General features: G+C 43.3%; 1 long non-coding RNA gene across 2 annotated transcripts in view; it reads left to right on the forward strand.

Moving 5' to 3' along the window:
* LOC144771604 (uncharacterized) overlaps positions 1 to 16,988 on the forward strand; it is a 120,660-nt gene that overhangs the window by 25,777 nt on the left and 77,895 nt on the right. For both annotated transcript variants that reach the window (XR_013599385.1, XR_013599387.1), the window contains exon 3: positions 10,646 to 10,765. This is a non-coding gene — a long non-coding RNA (uncharacterized LOC144771604). The remainder of the gene's footprint in view (positions 1 to 10,645; positions 10,766 to 16,988) is intronic.

The following is a 16,988-nucleotide window of genomic DNA, read 5'->3' on the forward strand; positions in this document are numbered from 1 at the left end:
CTTCATGGGAAAGTTCCACTAAGTCGGAAATAGGTGTAACCATGCATTCATGCGCATGATTGTCTGCATTGACATGCTGATTTGCATTGCTGACAGAAGGTCGTACCTGTTCGATGCTGCTTTCATCTTGAACTTCACTACCCTTCAATCGCAGTGGTGAAGATTCCAGGAATGCCGTCATCAGGATTGGCAGCCTTTGAGGGCAGCACAAAGCGTGAACCTTGGTAGGAACCAACAGTGTATCTGCATCCACCGGCGCATCCGATTGTAGCGTCAGACAGGTGTCTAACACGCATTCTTCTCCGCATAGCAGACACCTTAGTACAGGTAAAACACACCTTTGCCACATTGGTCGAAATGATAGAAACCAAGTCATGTTTAGGTCTCTAAGCCGGGAGAGTCCCAGGATTTTTGATATCCGGTCCCGGTATCCAATGGCTAGGATCGTATCTTCCATTGTCGCGAGAGTTTGATCTGTGACATGGGTTGCCATAACGAAAAATAAGGACTAGGAATAGGATTCCTGCAATTAGTCCCAGGATCAGGGGAAGTCCGCCAAAAATCGAATGGACGAAATCTGGAAAAATACCCAGTATGGCTTTGAATGGTGTTAATGCCATCGAAAATACTGTCTTAAATACCTTTGAGACCCCAGTGGTATCAGAAATATTTAAGATTTCGCTCAGGATTTCCGCGAAATGTACGGGGGAATTGGTTGATAATAATGTATGTATCTCTGCAGTCGTCCTTGCGACTTGTAGATCATACGTTTCTTTTGATGACGTGAGCCTTGTAGGCGTCTGAAGAAGCACTGTTTTCATTCTGCTTAAAGTGTCTATTCGAATAGAAGTAATTTTCAAACTGGGCCATGCCCTCGCCTCCCTGTCTGGAAAGGAGCTGGGGAACAAAGCACGTCCACAGCACTTGACCTTCGCCGTCGTAGTGACGAGATAAGGAGTCCCGGGCATAAGACTACAACATCTGCGGTCTACAATAAGAATGTAACTCCCATTATAGAGTCTTTGAAAGAATGGTTCTATTTCAGTTGCAGGTGCGCCTTGCTGGTGACATGAAAGGTTGTATGAATTCCCTTCACAGGCTCCGTGCAAACTAATACCGTTACACAGAAGTGTGCCGCTTAGTGACATAGCACAATTGTTGCCACTAAGAAACACTTTCTGTCCTTTATTACTGACACATGCATGTGAATAGGGCAGGTTCCAAGTTGTTTTAAGGTACCCCTTTCCCAATTTCTCGTACATGCCAGCCTGTATATATTTTTGGCAGTATTGAAACCTGAAGGTTGAGATTGGAATATTTATGATTCCGTGGATTATCCATTCACTGACAGGTCGTTCTGACATTGTCATTGGTAATCTTTCTAGTTTTTCAATGCTCAAGATTGTATAATCAGCACCCTTCTGCGCCATACCGATTTGTCTATCAGTAAGGTTAAAGATTTGGAATAGTGACGTTGTGTTGATTAAACGCCAAGGCACATAGCCTGAACGCAGATTTTGTAACGTCCAGCCAAGCTGTACAATAGAACGCAATTGTGACTGACCATGTTGTAATAACAGTAAGTCTTGCGATAATATATCGATTGCTGAAGACACAATGCTGTCCAATGAAAATATTCTGGAGGACAGAGTCATTAATCCATTGTCCACTACAGAAAGTGATTTTTCCAAATTAATACGGTCAATTTCCCGTATTCTTTCTGCTGTTTCAATTTGAGTAACCTTCCAGGCCTCATTGTATGCTGCATATACAGAGGCTGCTATGAAACGCTTTTGACGCTGTTTGCGTGGTCCCAGTATGAAATCACGCAAGTCAGCACCATCAGTAAGTAAAGTTAGGTGTTGCTTAATTTCAGGCAGTGTGGAAGTTTGTAGCCATTGAAGGCATAATTTGCCCACACTGTAGGTTTTTATTATCCCTGGGTGATGTCTTTGGGGATATCTAGGGTCTGGCCTGGTCATTTTGAAACCCTGTGTTTTATTCAGGAATCTATCTTGACAGTGATTTGTATCTGTGGGCCAGATCAACCATTGTTTCCAATCAGGATGTGTTCTGTTTTGGTTAAGTATATGGTTTATGTCTATTTCTTCATCTGTTTCAGAGCTATTGCTAAACATTGTTGGCTTTGGAATAGAAGGGTTATTTAAATCTTTGATTTTGGCTAAGCCAAGACAGGTGGTTTGTTGAACAGTGTCATTTAAAAATATCATTTGTTCTGGGATCATGCAGGCTCTAAACAAAGCTTCTAAACCCTGTACTTGCCATTCTTTTGTACCCCAAACACTTTTCAAATCAACATTTTTGTCCCAATAATCAAATCCAAAAGTATTCATCTTTTCAAAGAATATATCTGAATATATCAATTTTGTGTTGGTTATCATGGTTTTCATCCCTGTCTTGTTTGACAATTTATAATAAAATGTTTCAGCATTACTAGTGTTAAAACCTTGAAAGTATGAATATTTGTCATAAACGGTTCTAGAGCTCCCTTTTGGAGGTGTAGCACAATGTTCCCATTGATTATAATTTAAAACATTTCTTGGTTGTGCAGATTTATGCAAAAAACTGTTACCATAATGGTTATAGCAATACATACTATCATAATTTGTAGAACCTTGCAAATAATCATGTTTTGTAAATTTAGCAGACATTACTAAGTCAGACATCATATTGTTTATACTTTCAAAGTCCCAATCATCAGCAAATGAGTTTGGTTTTGCAAAGTCACTCAAGGAGATCTTGATTTGGTGTGGATATTTCAGGATCTCGACCGGACCATAAATTTCATAGTCAGTGTTGTCCCAGGCTACCCCACCAGGTATTGGAATTGCTGTGAAGTTGGCTGAAGAAAGTTCTGAAGAAAGTTCTCTTTTCTCGACGTGTGAAGATGTGTGTGGTTTGAGGACCAAGTTGATGTTCTGACTTGCTGTGTCCATTTTAGCATATTTTCCCTCAATGAAGCGTCCCAAAGTAAATACCATGATGAGCCAAAGTATGAGGATAAATGCACCAAAACCCACCCAAAATTCAATCCATGGGGAAACCAGATATGTTTCTTTCAGTTGTTTCAAAAGTTCCTTAGCTTTGTCTTTAAAGGATTTTGATGATGGCTGTGTCTTTTGTTCGCTGAAACCTTCAGAGGAATCATCGAAGTTGATGAAGTAACCAGATGCAGTTCTGTCAATTGTTCCAATTGTTTCAGGATTTTTGTTTCTTGCATTTTCACTTGGAACTTCATTGTAGATTGGTGTGTCTCTGCTAAATGTTTTTATTTGGGTTTTCAGAGGTCTTAGTTCTATTGCATTGTTGCATAGTCCTTGTTGTTCTTCTGTAGGCGTTTCGAATGTGATGAGCCTCTTTGATAGGACCTCTGTACTGGTAGCAAACCTTGGTGTTCTGCTACTTATTGGGAGTCCACTTGGCCTACCGTTTGTTATCGGCCACATGTTGTGGTTTTACCAGGTCGATGGATACAACTCGGTTCTCCTTTTTTCCAGCAAGTGGCGGTAGTACAACTGATCTTGTCCCGTTGACAGACAAGACAGGAACTGCTTTTCTGTAAGAAGGCCCAAATTCCTTCTTTACCGCGATCTTCTCCCTGACTAGATCCCCGACTTTTGGAATCCAGACAGGTCTTGCTGGGACAGGTGGTGATTCTTCAGTGGTTGTTGGCTGTTGTTTCAACTGTATGTTGCTCAGGTCTTTTCTTGTTTTGTTTAAGTCCTGCAAAATAGCCAAACGGTCTTTGACATCAAAGGTTTTTTCTATTACCACTGAAGTCTGACTATCAAGGTCAGAGATCAACATCCTAGTTCCGAATAATAATTCGCACGGACTGAATCCCTTCAGAGAATTTCTTGGCAAGTTATTTAGACTACGTTGGACACTTATTAGATGTTTGACCCACCCAGCTCCCGAACCTAATATCCTTTCTATTATAGATTGCTTTCTGCCTTGGTTTTTTCTTTACACCATCCCATACCCTCAGGAAGGAAGTGAGAAGATTCCCGTTGGGCTGTGCTCATTTGGCCATGTTTCCCCCCCAGGCTGGTTTGCCTGAGTGAAAGAAATGGTCGAACGTAGCATGCTCTTAGCGTATATGCCATTTAGACTCGCAAATCTTGTATAACAGTCCGGACGTCAGCCGAGTGCTGTGGATCTACATTATAAGTGGAAACTAGCCTGTATATGTTAATCGCAAGCCATTCTTCTTGCTGGTAATATTATCTGCCTTGATTCGACGAGGTATTAAACTGCTTCTCTCCCCTCTGCGATCTCTGTTGCAGTTTGGGCAGTTTTTTACAAACATGGTGTAGTGCAGGCTCATGCCTGGCCACCAGTACCGTGATTGTAATTCTTCCAGAGAATCTTTTAATTTAAGGTGTCTGAGACCCTCGCCCATGTGTGCGTCTGCGATTAACAAGTTTCTCCTGTCCATGTTTGGAATCACTCTATCCCCCACTCCAGGGATTCGAGCAAAAGGGACGGAGTTTGCATCGATTATGTATGTATAATTGAGTGGATAGTTGATCGGTAACGCTGAGCAGTCGCCTTTTGATGATGTTTTCACCGCCAGCATTGTTTCACCGTCAATGTATTTTAATGTACGCTTTTTTCGATCTACGGGAGCCAATTTAGTGGCTGCCGCTGCGGCTGTTTCAGCCAATGAATTCCCTACAACGTGAACGCCATCACGTTGATGACTCAGTGAGTGAGTCACGTGAGTCTTTGGTAGTTCTTTTTTCAAAAGAGCTACTTGTTCCCAGAGCAGTCTCTGCTTTATTGGTGCATCTGTGTCATCTTTGTAACCGTTCTGAATCCATTTCTGCAAATCCTTGTTATATGCTTTGACGCAGTAATATGAATCTGACACTATAAGTGTCGGGAATTCGCGATCCGCATTATCTAGCGCCATTTTCAAAGCTATTATTTCAGTTTGTAGTTCTGAATTAGTTTCTACTGAGTGTGATTTTGTTAATAGAGGTTTTAATATACCTCCGCGCCACACTTCTTTTGTAATCTCACATGTGGGGTTGTATGCATGTTCTCCCCAAACGGAGGGTTGAGCATGTCCGTCTGTATAGATTACACAGGCGTAATGTCGTAGAGGCAGAATGTCGATTGGCAGAGGATACGTCTTTTCATATTTTAGATTTTTTAATTCTTCTAGTTCTCAAAAAATTGTCAACCAGGCTATACTTGATAATTCATATCCTTCGTATAGAACTTTTAGATGGGCAATTCTGGATTTTTTGAAGTTGAATTTGTAACCCTCTGCAGCGAACCCAAGTATTATGGTGTTCACTCTTTTCAAGTGAGTCTCCAAGTCATCATCTGTTAAGTAAATGTCATCAACATAAGATAATGCTTCATCATCATATAGTTGTAGTAATTCTGTTACTCTCGCTGAGAATACCCCTGGGCTGTTCTTGTACCCCTGGGCTAACCGACAGAATTGTTTTTGAGTGCCATTTACTGAGAATGCAGTTAAAGATCTGCTCTCTGGTGCTATGTTTTGACAAAAGAATCCATTGGAGATGTCCAAGGTTGTTTTGTATTTTTTGCGCACTATGTTATTCATTAGTGCAGCACTGTGTGAGTTTTGCACTGCAAAGGTTTTGCAACATGTGTTAAGGTGTCGGTAATCCAAAACTAGACGGTATGAATTGTCTGGTTTGGAGACCGGAAACAAAGGATTGTTCATTTGTGAGGTGCAAGTTTCAATCACCCCCTGGTATTCTAGCTGGTCTAGTATTTCATTTACCTGTTTTTTAGCTTCTTGCTTAATTGGGTACTGTCTTTGTGCAGTTGGTTGTGATTTTAACTGGATTTTGTGAGGAGGAGAATCCTCATCCCATCCTACATGATTTTTATATAAAGCAGGTGCTAAGGCCACTGCCCACTTTCTAGCAAGTGTGTATTTTTTATGAATCGGTATTTGATTCGAGAAGGCAGGCATAATTACTTCTTCGCCATGAGGGCACTCCCTGACAAACTCTGGTGGCCAGTCTTTTTCAGCTAGAAGGATGTCATAGCCTTTGGAGAGGTTATCCCAAAATAGTCCCCTAATTTTCCTAGTCTTATCTCCCTCTATACGTAATGTTATCTCGTATATCTTGTGGGGCTTGCTAACTCTGGTATCTGCAGTTTCCATTTGAAGGTATTCATTCGTGTCCACTGTCTCCAGATGATTCATAAGGACTTTGCGAGCTATGCTCACCTCTGCTGCGCTGTCTAGCATTGTCTGAGCCCACTCTCCGTTTTTCAGTTGTGTCCTCAGTATTCTCGGCATTGTTAACTACCTTGATACTGGCTACCTTCTTTTTTGGAAATTGTAATTTCTTTTTCAGTTGAGCAGGTTCCTTGTCTTTGGACTTGGCGTGCTCTTCTGATCGTCCTCTTCTTTCCGATTTCTGCGAGGAATTCTGAAAAGATTGAGAGGGACGTGTATCAATGTCTTGATATCTATCAGGTTTTTTAATATTATCCCTATTTCTAAGGTTATATCTATTCCCCAAGGGGTCACTCTGCGGTGACCTCTGTCTTTGGTTTGGAGATTTCTCTCTTCGCCTAGGCGACCTTCCTCTGGACTGGAATTTCTTTTCTTTAGGATTGGATTGTTTGTTTCCATGCCAGTTCTTTTTTGGTGAATTATTATTATTGTTAAAAAACATTTTTTCTGGACTTGTAGTCAGTTGCGGTTTTACTGGTATTCCACCTAGACTATCTCTGCCTAGTTCTTCATAGGATTTTTCTATGATTCTGGCAATTTCAGCTGGTTGGTCTGCTATATCTGTCTCTTTTAACCTCTGGCAGATCGCCACGTTCGCTGCTTCACCTTTTATGTTGGCTAGTAATATAGCCGAGACCTGCTTGAAGTCTTTCAGTAATTTCATACCAAGAGTTAAAGCAGGTTCTGGACCGTATTCATCTTGAATTTGTTTTAGCACATCTGGTATTACCGAAATGGATGGAACACCGTGCGTTTTTGTGTAGATGGAAGCAAAGACTGTACCCCAAGTGTCACAGTCCTCAATGTGTGGTGCGATTCCCATTGGGAGACATATAGTCAGAATCCTGTGTTTTTCCAGCGGGGTGGTGTCAGGAAACACCGCCTCTATTTGGGTAATTTTCTGTGCCAACCAGAATGGTATTTGTTCCCGTTTAGCTGGAAGCTTACCTAGGCAGGATTGGATGTTCTGTGGTGTAATTTTATTTGTGTTCCCCTGGTGTGGGGTCAGCTGTGGTAGTTTAATCGCTGGCTGAATTGTTGAAGTCCGCATTACATACTGAACTAATTGTCTATGAATTTTTAGTAATTGTTTCAGCTGTGTTAATAATTCAGCTGCAGGCATCCTATCGATGTCTGGATGTGGTGTGTATCCGGCTAGGACCGGCCACGTTGCTCCTGGTCTTCCTAAAGGACCGAGCCTTGTAATGTGATTGTTATGTATTAGGGCGCCATCAAATAAGAGCAAATGCTCTTGGAATTTGAGTGGTACTTCCACCTCCTCGAAAGGAGTGTAAATGTCAGGAGGTTCCTCTACTTTGTAATAGTGGAAGTACTTTGTTACAGCATTTGCTGCTGGAAAATGTATCCATGTATAGTATACCTCTGTCTGCCGATATTCGTGTGCCTCAATTACGAATATGACTGTGCCACCTCTGGGTGTCAGTCCATTTTCTATAAGTTTTAAGGTTATAGATCTCCTTTTGGCGACCTGGATGAGTATTATATCCGGGTCTGCTGTTTGCATGGTAGCATCAGCATCTGCTATTTCAGTAGCTAATCTAATTGCCTCTCTTTCATCATCACTCTCTGCCATTTTACAGACAGGATGGTATTATGTTTGTTTGCAGATCAGGTTTCTTATGGAAACAGAGATTAGATGCACAATATTCTGGAACTGTTTTATCCTTCAACGTTGACTTGACCAAAAACCATACATAGGAGTTCCCTCCTGCGAGGTTTTGGAGGATATAACCTTTCACCCACTCCAGACGTCTTTGGAGTATTTGGGAAAAGGGGTCTGAGTGAGAAAGCACGACTGAGTTACTCTAAATGTCTTACGTTAGTTTTATCGCCCTTTCCAAACACGTTGGGCGCCATGTAGTGTAGCTCCTATTTTCCCAATAGGCTCTGCGCATTGGAATAGTACCTACAGCAGTAAAGGCCTAGGCCAGACGTTAACTAGGTCTACTACTGTCGATACTAGACTTAATTTTTGGGTTAGCCAGCTAAGCTCAGAGTTCGCTAGAAACTTTCTCGAATGTTCAAGGAAGGATTAACTCCCCTGATTAGACAAGAAGGGATTTAGTTTCTGACAACCATAGAACATGACAACTTTGCTCTCCCCTAATCAAGAGTCAATCTCAAGAGTCGTGTGAGCACAAGGCAATTATTTTACTCAGTCAGTACGTGCATTCTTAGTCTCATCAGAATGTAGAGAAAAGGAAGAGACGGGCGTGTTCAATAAAAAGGTGTTATTTATTGATCAGTCTCTTTTCTCATACATGAGAAGTGGATCGATATTATTGCAATACTTATAGTTAAGTAAAGTGCATACATTAAAAGCAATAGTATAAAATAATACTGTAAAAACATTGATATGGTTTCTGAGCCATATGATGTTTAAAATGATTAAAATATATTTACATACACATATACATTTGACTAAACGTACTCAACTGGTGTTTCTAAATACGCCTACCCCGTGTACCTGACCTAAGTCTAATGCGTGGGCGGGAATAGAAAGTTACAGTTTAAGTTAAGTTTGTTTTTGCCAAGTGAATAACTAAAGAATTCTCTGTGAGGGGTTATTCAGTTCTGTACCTGGAATTTAGGATGGATGAGGAATGGTATCTCTTTCTCTGCTCTCGATATTCCAGGCTGCCTGCGAGGGCTACCCGGAGGCGCCGGTGCTGGGTCTCTCGGCTTGAGATAGCAGCGCGTCTCTCAGCGCGTCAGGAAGGCGGGGCTGCTGCCAGCGGGGTCTGCTTCTGCTCTCGGCTTCGGCAAGTATGGCTGCTCCGTCTTGTCACCACGCGTGTGTTTGCATAGGGCAAGGTCGGCAATATTTATACCTTAAAGGTGCCGGGATTGACGTAAGGATGGACATAGGTACGTCAATAAAGATGTCATACGACTTGCTCGTTAGCACATTCTTTACTAAAGTTCTCTGTGAAATCAAAACAATGGCCGCACGGATTATCCAGGTTGTCATAGGTTTGATTTGTTATGAGAACGTCGTATGCCTTATCAGGGGCTGGAGGAATGTCGCTTGTCTAATTAGATCTCAAGCGTTATGACCTAATCAGATAACACGTTCCTGTGCCGTAGTGTGACTGCGTCAGATAACGGTATCTGCATCATGGGGGATTTCTTGCCTCATGGGCTGACTGTTAGTTAACTAGATAGTTAGTTTAACCAGAATAGGGTCAGGAATAGGGGGATCGATTCAGAACCTATAGAAATACACGACACAGGAATGTTGTCTTCAGGAATGTTGTTTCTACAGAGGAGGATTCCTAGACTTCTGATTTGGTACTGCAGTCTTCTTCTGTTGGTGATGCTTCTCCAGGGAGTATTTCCCAAGATGTCGACATTGGATAGTGAACTAATGATATGTGTGAAGACTGAGAAAACAACCTTGTAAGGCATTCTTTATGACAGGTTAGGTTACCTGCAAAAGTTATGGAATATGATTTATCTTGTGTTACCTGCAAAAGGTTTGGAATGCGATTTTTGAATAAAGCATGTTTTTTAATAGGAAATATGTTCTTTCATTGTTTAGGAGAGGGGGAAATGTAATATGAAGATATAGATAGTATTGGTAAGCACTTCTGTGTTCTTGCTTTTGTGTTCCTTTAACTCTGGTGTGTTCATAGAATGTTGGGCCATGTTCTAGAGTCTCGCTGTAATAGTGTTATTTGCTGCTGGACACTAGGAATAGCTGGAGGTGTTGGTCGTGGGTCTGGATATATTATGAAGAGCTGCATCCCATACCATGCCAAAGTGGCGGGTGGACTGGAGGAGGGAGCCTGGGAGGGAGGGGGTTGGGGGACAAGATAATAATTTTAAAAATGTATGTCATCGCTGTCGCCGCCCTCTGCTGCATTGCGCTACTCCTTCTTCTGGGCACAGGCTCCCAGAATGCACGTCAGCTAATACTGATGCTGCATGAAAGCAGCACCAGGATTGGTCTAAGTGCTGGGACGTTGCATTCCCAGGCAGACTGGGAGCCTGTACCTGCTTTCTCGATCCCCAGCAACGCAGCTGGGGCTGGAGAGAGCTTCACTGCACAAGAGGGTTTGGCCGGCTTGAAACAGCCGGCCAAACCCTCAGGCGCAGAGAAGGAAGTGCACTACCACTCCCCCACCGCTGTGTCATCCACCTGGACCCGCCCCCCCAAGTTTCAAAAGGGGTTTCTGGGGGTCTGTCCAGGGGGATTAAAATAAAACAATAATAACCCTGTTTTATTATCGTTTTAGTTGCGGGTGGTGGCGGGGGGGTGGCGCTCCTCCACCCTAATGGAGGGGCCACCGCTGCATATGAATAAAGAAGTCTCTTCTACTCCAACAATCATGCATGCTGTTTTGTCTCTGGCGTTTTTCACCCCTGCAGTTACTTCCCCGATGCAGGTGCAACAGTGCAGAGAAGGGAGCTTTCATTCAGCGCACAAGGAACATCAGTCTATTAGGAGGCCTGCATCATCAGTCCGTTCCATATAAACACTGGATACATGTAAGTATAAAACAAATGAATACTGCCCAATTTGAATGAGGCAATGTAATTGAGCATTATTTCATGTTTGTGGTAATGTCTATGACTTCATAAAGTGACTTGGACTTGTGATGCTCTAGAAAAACCAAATGAAGAAAAAAATGCAATCAGCTAAAACATGGCCTCCCGTGAAGATGGGCAAACAAAAGCATTCATGATTTAATCTTGCGCTCCAGGGGCTACCATATGACTGATGCATCTTGATTATTCGGAGATGTACCCATGTATTCATTTTGACAGGAGTATTGTTGCGACACCAAAAAACCCTACATTTGATATCAGCTCAATGTGGAGGTCTTTTAGGTCATACTGAAACTAAAACTCAATGAGAAATGTGAAAACATCATCCAAAATGCACTAATTGACTTACAAATGTTTAATTACGGCCTCCTGGGATACTTAGGTGCTGATTTGGATGGCTGTTGGCCGTCCCAACAAAGACATTAAAATGCGACTGCCACCATGGTGGTCGCAATGCCTATATTTTGTATTGCGGTGGGTGCTGCAGCACAAACCGCAATAAAAAAAAGGTCACTGCACATATCCCTGCACTACGTGGCAAGCACCACGCAGTGCATGCCACATGGTGCAAAGATGTGTAGGTGCCCCTCAGGGCCAAGTCTGAGGGCCAGTGGGAAAGGGGGTCTCGCTGTGGGGCCACAAAGTCCCTTCCCTCCTGCCTTTTCATGGCGGGATAACCACACGAAAAGGCGAGCAGAGAGGGACATCATAATCCCTACAGCGGTGCCTGGTAGGCACTGCCACCATTGCAGGGATATGATTCTCCTCCGACGCCCACGTCGGATGTGTTGCAGTCGGTCTTTCCGAATGCTAACAAACCGCCCACCATCCTAATGTGGCGGGCAGGAAATTTGCTTAGCATGGCGATGAGACCACCACCAATGGGTTGTCCAAAAGAGCATTGCAAGATTGATGAGGGTCACTTCACCTGTCCCCTTGTCCTGAGGAAGATCCGCATGGCTGAGGTATTAAAGTCCCTCGGTTGCCGATAAGCCAGATTGAAATGTCAACGCTACCCTCCTAACGCACCTGGATCAATTTCCCCTTCCCCATTACCCCTGCTTACAGCCTTAAGGAAACTCTCCTTACAACTTTAAAAAATATAATTCAAATGAATAATTTGCATGTGGCCAGGTTGCATCTAACTGTTTATTGGATCTCAGTTCTGTACAGTCTTGTAAATGTATGCCCTTTACTTTCATACCCTCTTGACCCTCTAATGATTGTTCCTTTGAATGACTAAATAAATATATTGTAATAATACTCAGTGGTTTTTCGGCACATCTGTTTTTTTAAATTATTTTCACGATTTACAGACGTTTGTGAGCTGATTAATGTAAGCTCTAATAAGTTGATAATTTTGTTAATCTAACTCTTCCTTGTATAATCAGCCCAGGACCATTGTTTCTTTATAAGAACCGATACCCAGGTCCAGGGACCATTTTGAATACCCCATTGTTTATAATAGTAGAGGAGCTAGTCATTATCACTCAATATCCCTCCTGAACTTCTCGGCTAAATTAATGGGCAGAGTCCTACTAGAGAGGATCTTGGGTGGTAGACAATCAGATTCTAACAGATGCCCAATATGGGTTTAGATGGGATGTGGGCACTATGGAACAATGTAACAATCTCCATCTGCTCATCAGTAAATACACACTGGCAAAAGAGGGTCACATCTACCTATGTTTTGCTGATTTGAGCAGTGCATTTGATCTGGTTAATCACGCCAAGCTGTGTCAGTCACTAGCTAAGATAGGTGCCCCCATTGAGATTATGACCATTTTGTCGCAGCTATATGCACAGCTAACAGCAAGGGTATGCTATCGGTCAGGGGGAGAAGTAACACCATGTTTTAAAATCACCAAAGGTATTCATCAAGGCTGCATCCTTTCCCCCTTTTATTTTCATCATATATTAATGAGGTAGATGAGTTCCTGCAGAAGATCAATGCAGATGGCCCATATGTGGGTCAATGTCTACCTCGGGTACTCCTATATGCAGATGATGCTGTCTTGATCTCTAGAATTGGTCATGGACTCCAGCTCTTGATCAATGGGTTCACCACATATAGGAAGTACAAAGACATGAAAATCAATTTGAACAAACCGCTTACCATGACGTGCGGCAAAGGGAGACCCATAAAGAAAACCCATCATATCATCATATCACTTGCTACATAGAAAGTTTCACATACCTGGGTATGAATTTTTCTAGGATTGGGAGACACATTCTGAACAGCAAAACTGATATTTATTAGATCCTCAGAAACCCTCTTTGGGTTTGCACCTAAAATTGGGAACAATCCATTAGAGAGCTGCTGACGATATACAGAAGTAAATGTATTCCTAGTGTCAGTTACCGAGCCCCTGTGTGGAGCCGCATAAACTGTAAATTGTTGCAGACCCAAGAAAACCCTTTTCTGTGTAGATTATTAGCAGTGCCTTGTTCAAACTCCTCTTAAATAGCTCACAAGGAGGAAGTAGCGGCCCCCTATTTAGAGGATGGCCTGCCGACAAGTCACATCACAGTTTGCATAATATATGGAGAAATATGGCACTAAATTCAGAAAAGAGATGATAACAGACTGTCTTACTTTGGAGCATAGCGCAAGAATATGTAAACAGCCTGCTAAAGGAGATGGCTAGGAAATTGAACATTGAGGAACCGGTTGGAGTGTTACAATTTAGTAAGAAAGATTTTAAAACAATTCTGATTTGGAAAAGGATGGCTGATATGGAAAAGGAGAGCGTATTAAACCAACTGTGTCAATGTACCTCTCAGGTCCCATACAACCAACTGCCAAGAGCTACCTTACCCTAGTAACAAACATCCAACATAGATTCTATCTAACTAGACTGCGAATGGGCATACTGCACTTTTTGGTTGTTTTTCCCAAGATGGGTTTTTGTTCCTAAAAGTTACCCAAATACCCATTCGATAGCAAGTCTAATCAGTCCTCAAGGCATTTTGTTCTTTTTTTTATGTTTATAGGGATCTGACGAAACACATTTGTGGCTACTGTTTTTAAAAGAAAAACATATTTATCATAAAGATGCTTTTAATTTGACCCGTAACCTTGATAATTTGAATTTCTACTTTATGGTCTCTATAGAGTCTCTGTCTGCGTTTCTTATGCCATCCAAAGAAGGAAACAGCTCCTATCTTGGATGTTTTCAGATATGAAAATGAGTAGCCAAGGATATTATACCCTCAACAGAGTTAATATATGTCAATTAATTTTCCCCTATTTGATGCTTCTGATAATGTTTTTTACACTTTTTGGCTATTGAGTTTATTGGTATCTCGGTGTCCAATGTTCTGTGTTTTGTATATTTAATCTGTCTATGTACTGCGATACCTTTGTATGAATTTTAGGACCAGATGTAGGTAGCCAAATACCGGTCGGTAACGGCAGAAAATACAGAATTTCGGCCGTTACCGACCGGAATTGTCTTCTTGAGATGTAGGAGCCAAAAATAGACCGATTCGGTAAATACGAGTCGGTATTTTACCGACTCGGAATATACCGAATTCTTATTTACCAAATCGGTAAATAAGAAATGGTAAAAAATTACCATTGAGATGTAGGAAAACTCAAAAATACCGAATTTCATGAAATTTGGTATTTAAGAGTCGGTATTTACCATGGAGTAAAAGCAGGTGGTAACCGGGTGCAGGCTATAAAAAAGGCCCCAAAATGCAACAGTGTGACCAGAATGGCGGCATTCTATGTCATTGCAAGCTGGCTACGGCTACAGGCAGCAGGAGAGAGGGTCTGGAGAAGGGAGGAGCAAGTCTACAGGCAGAGGATTACGCTTTTCCAACTCACAGAGCCTGAGATATTGCAAAGGTACAGGCTTGACCCCCAAACCATCCTGGACTTGATCAGGGACCTGCACCCACTCTTGGAGCACGCAACACCAAGGGCGCAAGCCATCCTGCCCCATGTGCAGGTGCTGTGTAGTCTACACATGCTTTCATCTGGGAGTTACCAGAGTGTGATTGCTGCGGTAGGTGGGGTGTCCCAGAGCTGCCTGTCCCGTTTCTTCAGGAAGTTCCTGGAGGCCATGATGCAGAGAATGCATCATTACATTAGCTTCCCTGACACACATGCGGAACTGGTGAAGACCAAAACTGATTTCTATCAACTGGCACACTTCCCTCACGTCATAGGCTGTATAGATGGCACCCACATCCCAATCTGCCCACCTGCAGTCACAGAATACATATACAGGAACCGGAAGTCAACACACTCAATCATTGTGCAGGTGATATGCAACGCTGGCAACATCATAACAGACATTGTGGCCAAATTCCCTGGGAGCACCCACAACTCCTACATATTCCAGAACAGTGTGATCTACACACGCCTTGCTGCTGGAGATTTTGGGGAAGGATACCTACTAGGTAAATAACAGTGACACACCCTGATAGTTACTGCAGATGAATGTATTATGAGTATGCAAGTAATGACACTCTCTTTTCCACCTAGGCGATAGCGCTTATGCTGTGTGGTCCTTTGTGCTCACCCCCTACCTTAATCCATCTACCAGGAGTGAGAGACGTTACAATGTGGCACACAGAGCAACACGCAGCATTGTAGAACGCACATTTGGACTTCTAAAAAGCAGGTTCTGCTGCCTCCACAAGAGCGGAGGTGCACGGTAGTACACTCCTATCATCTGCTGTAAGATCATTGCGACCTGTGCCATGCTGCACAACCTTGCCAACAAGAAAGGCCCAGAAGTAGAAATGACATAACATGAGGACATTGATGATAGAACTGAACAGCCAGAGCCCTATGCAGCAGGAGCAGCGCCAGCCACAGATGGGAGACTGAGACGGGCAGAGATCACACGCAGCTATTTCTAAGTAAGTAAGGAGACACAGCCAGGCTGTGTATGTGAATGACGTAGTTTAATGGGCACTACGGCATTTTACTGATAGCACACCATGCTACTTCAATGTCTGAATACCTCACTGGGTGGTCACAGATTTCTTCGCCCTGACATGTCCTGTAGGTTGTTGGCAGCATTATTGTTTGCGCCCACGCACAACAGTGCGGGATGCCTGAGGCTGGGTGGCAACGGTGGCAGTGGAGCCAGGGTCAGCAAATTGGCGCCTGCTGCTTCTTCGAATGTCGGGTATGGGAGTGCTACAGCTGCTCTTGCTGAAGTTGTCTTCAGTGTCCCCCACATCTGTGTCCCCAGCGTTGGCTGACTGGTTTTTCAGTAGTAGTTCCAATGGAGACTTTACTCTCCCCATCCCCCTAGACAAATCCGTGCAGCAGTGCACAATGCCATCTTGCATGGCGACAGAGCGCCGACATAGCAGGGAGGTGGATGTAGCAAGCCGGTTCATGGCCTTGGTGTGTTGCCGCATACACTGCCTATCCCGGTGCCTCTCTGTGTGGTCAGAATCTAGTTTCTCACAGAGAGCCATCATGCACTGCGACATGTCCCTCATTCCCTCTGCCATGTCTTTCATGCTCTCTGCCATGGAGCCAATCCCCCGGTCAATGTAGCCCATCTTGGTATTTAAGGGGCGCACCTGTCTTTGCTCTGTTTCTCTGACTACGTCTCCCATGATGCATTGCAGGTAAATTCTAAAACCTGTACTGGAGTGTGATACACACATCACATTGGGGAAGGGGGACAGGAAAGGGGGTGAGGATTGATGTCCATGCAGCTTACATTGTTTTTTTGCAGCTCTGGCTGGGTTGTCAGCATCCGCTATCCCATGAACACTCTCTGGCTCCAGGGTGGACTCCACCAGCTGCTCCAGGTCTGTTAGTGCAAGTGCCCGGTTCCTTCCTCCCCCTGTGGCACTGAATTCTTTTTTCTGTGCTGTCAGCTTTTTTTTGGTTATGATCCTAAGATCATACCACCGTTTTTTCAGGTCATCAATTTCCCTTGTTGTGACCCCGATGGCATTCACCTTGGACTGGATCCCCAGCCAGGTGTTTCTTTTCACAGATTCTGCAACATGCAGAGACTGCTTACCAAAGAGCTGGGTGTGGTGTCTCACAACCTCCTCCACCAGCACCTGCAGTTCAGCTGTGCTGAATTTCAGTTTCCTTTTGCGCTCTGCTCCATCCCTCTGTGAATCCTGGGACTCCATTGTGCAGCTCTGCTCAGCTCAGGGCAGCCTGTTCCTCAGT

Source organism: Lissotriton helveticus, chromosome 1_1 (assembly GCF_964261635.1).
Source record: "Lissotriton helveticus chromosome 1_1, aLisHel1.1, whole genome shotgun sequence".
Lineage (NCBI taxonomy): Eukaryota > Metazoa > Chordata > Amphibia > Caudata > Salamandridae > Lissotriton > Lissotriton helveticus.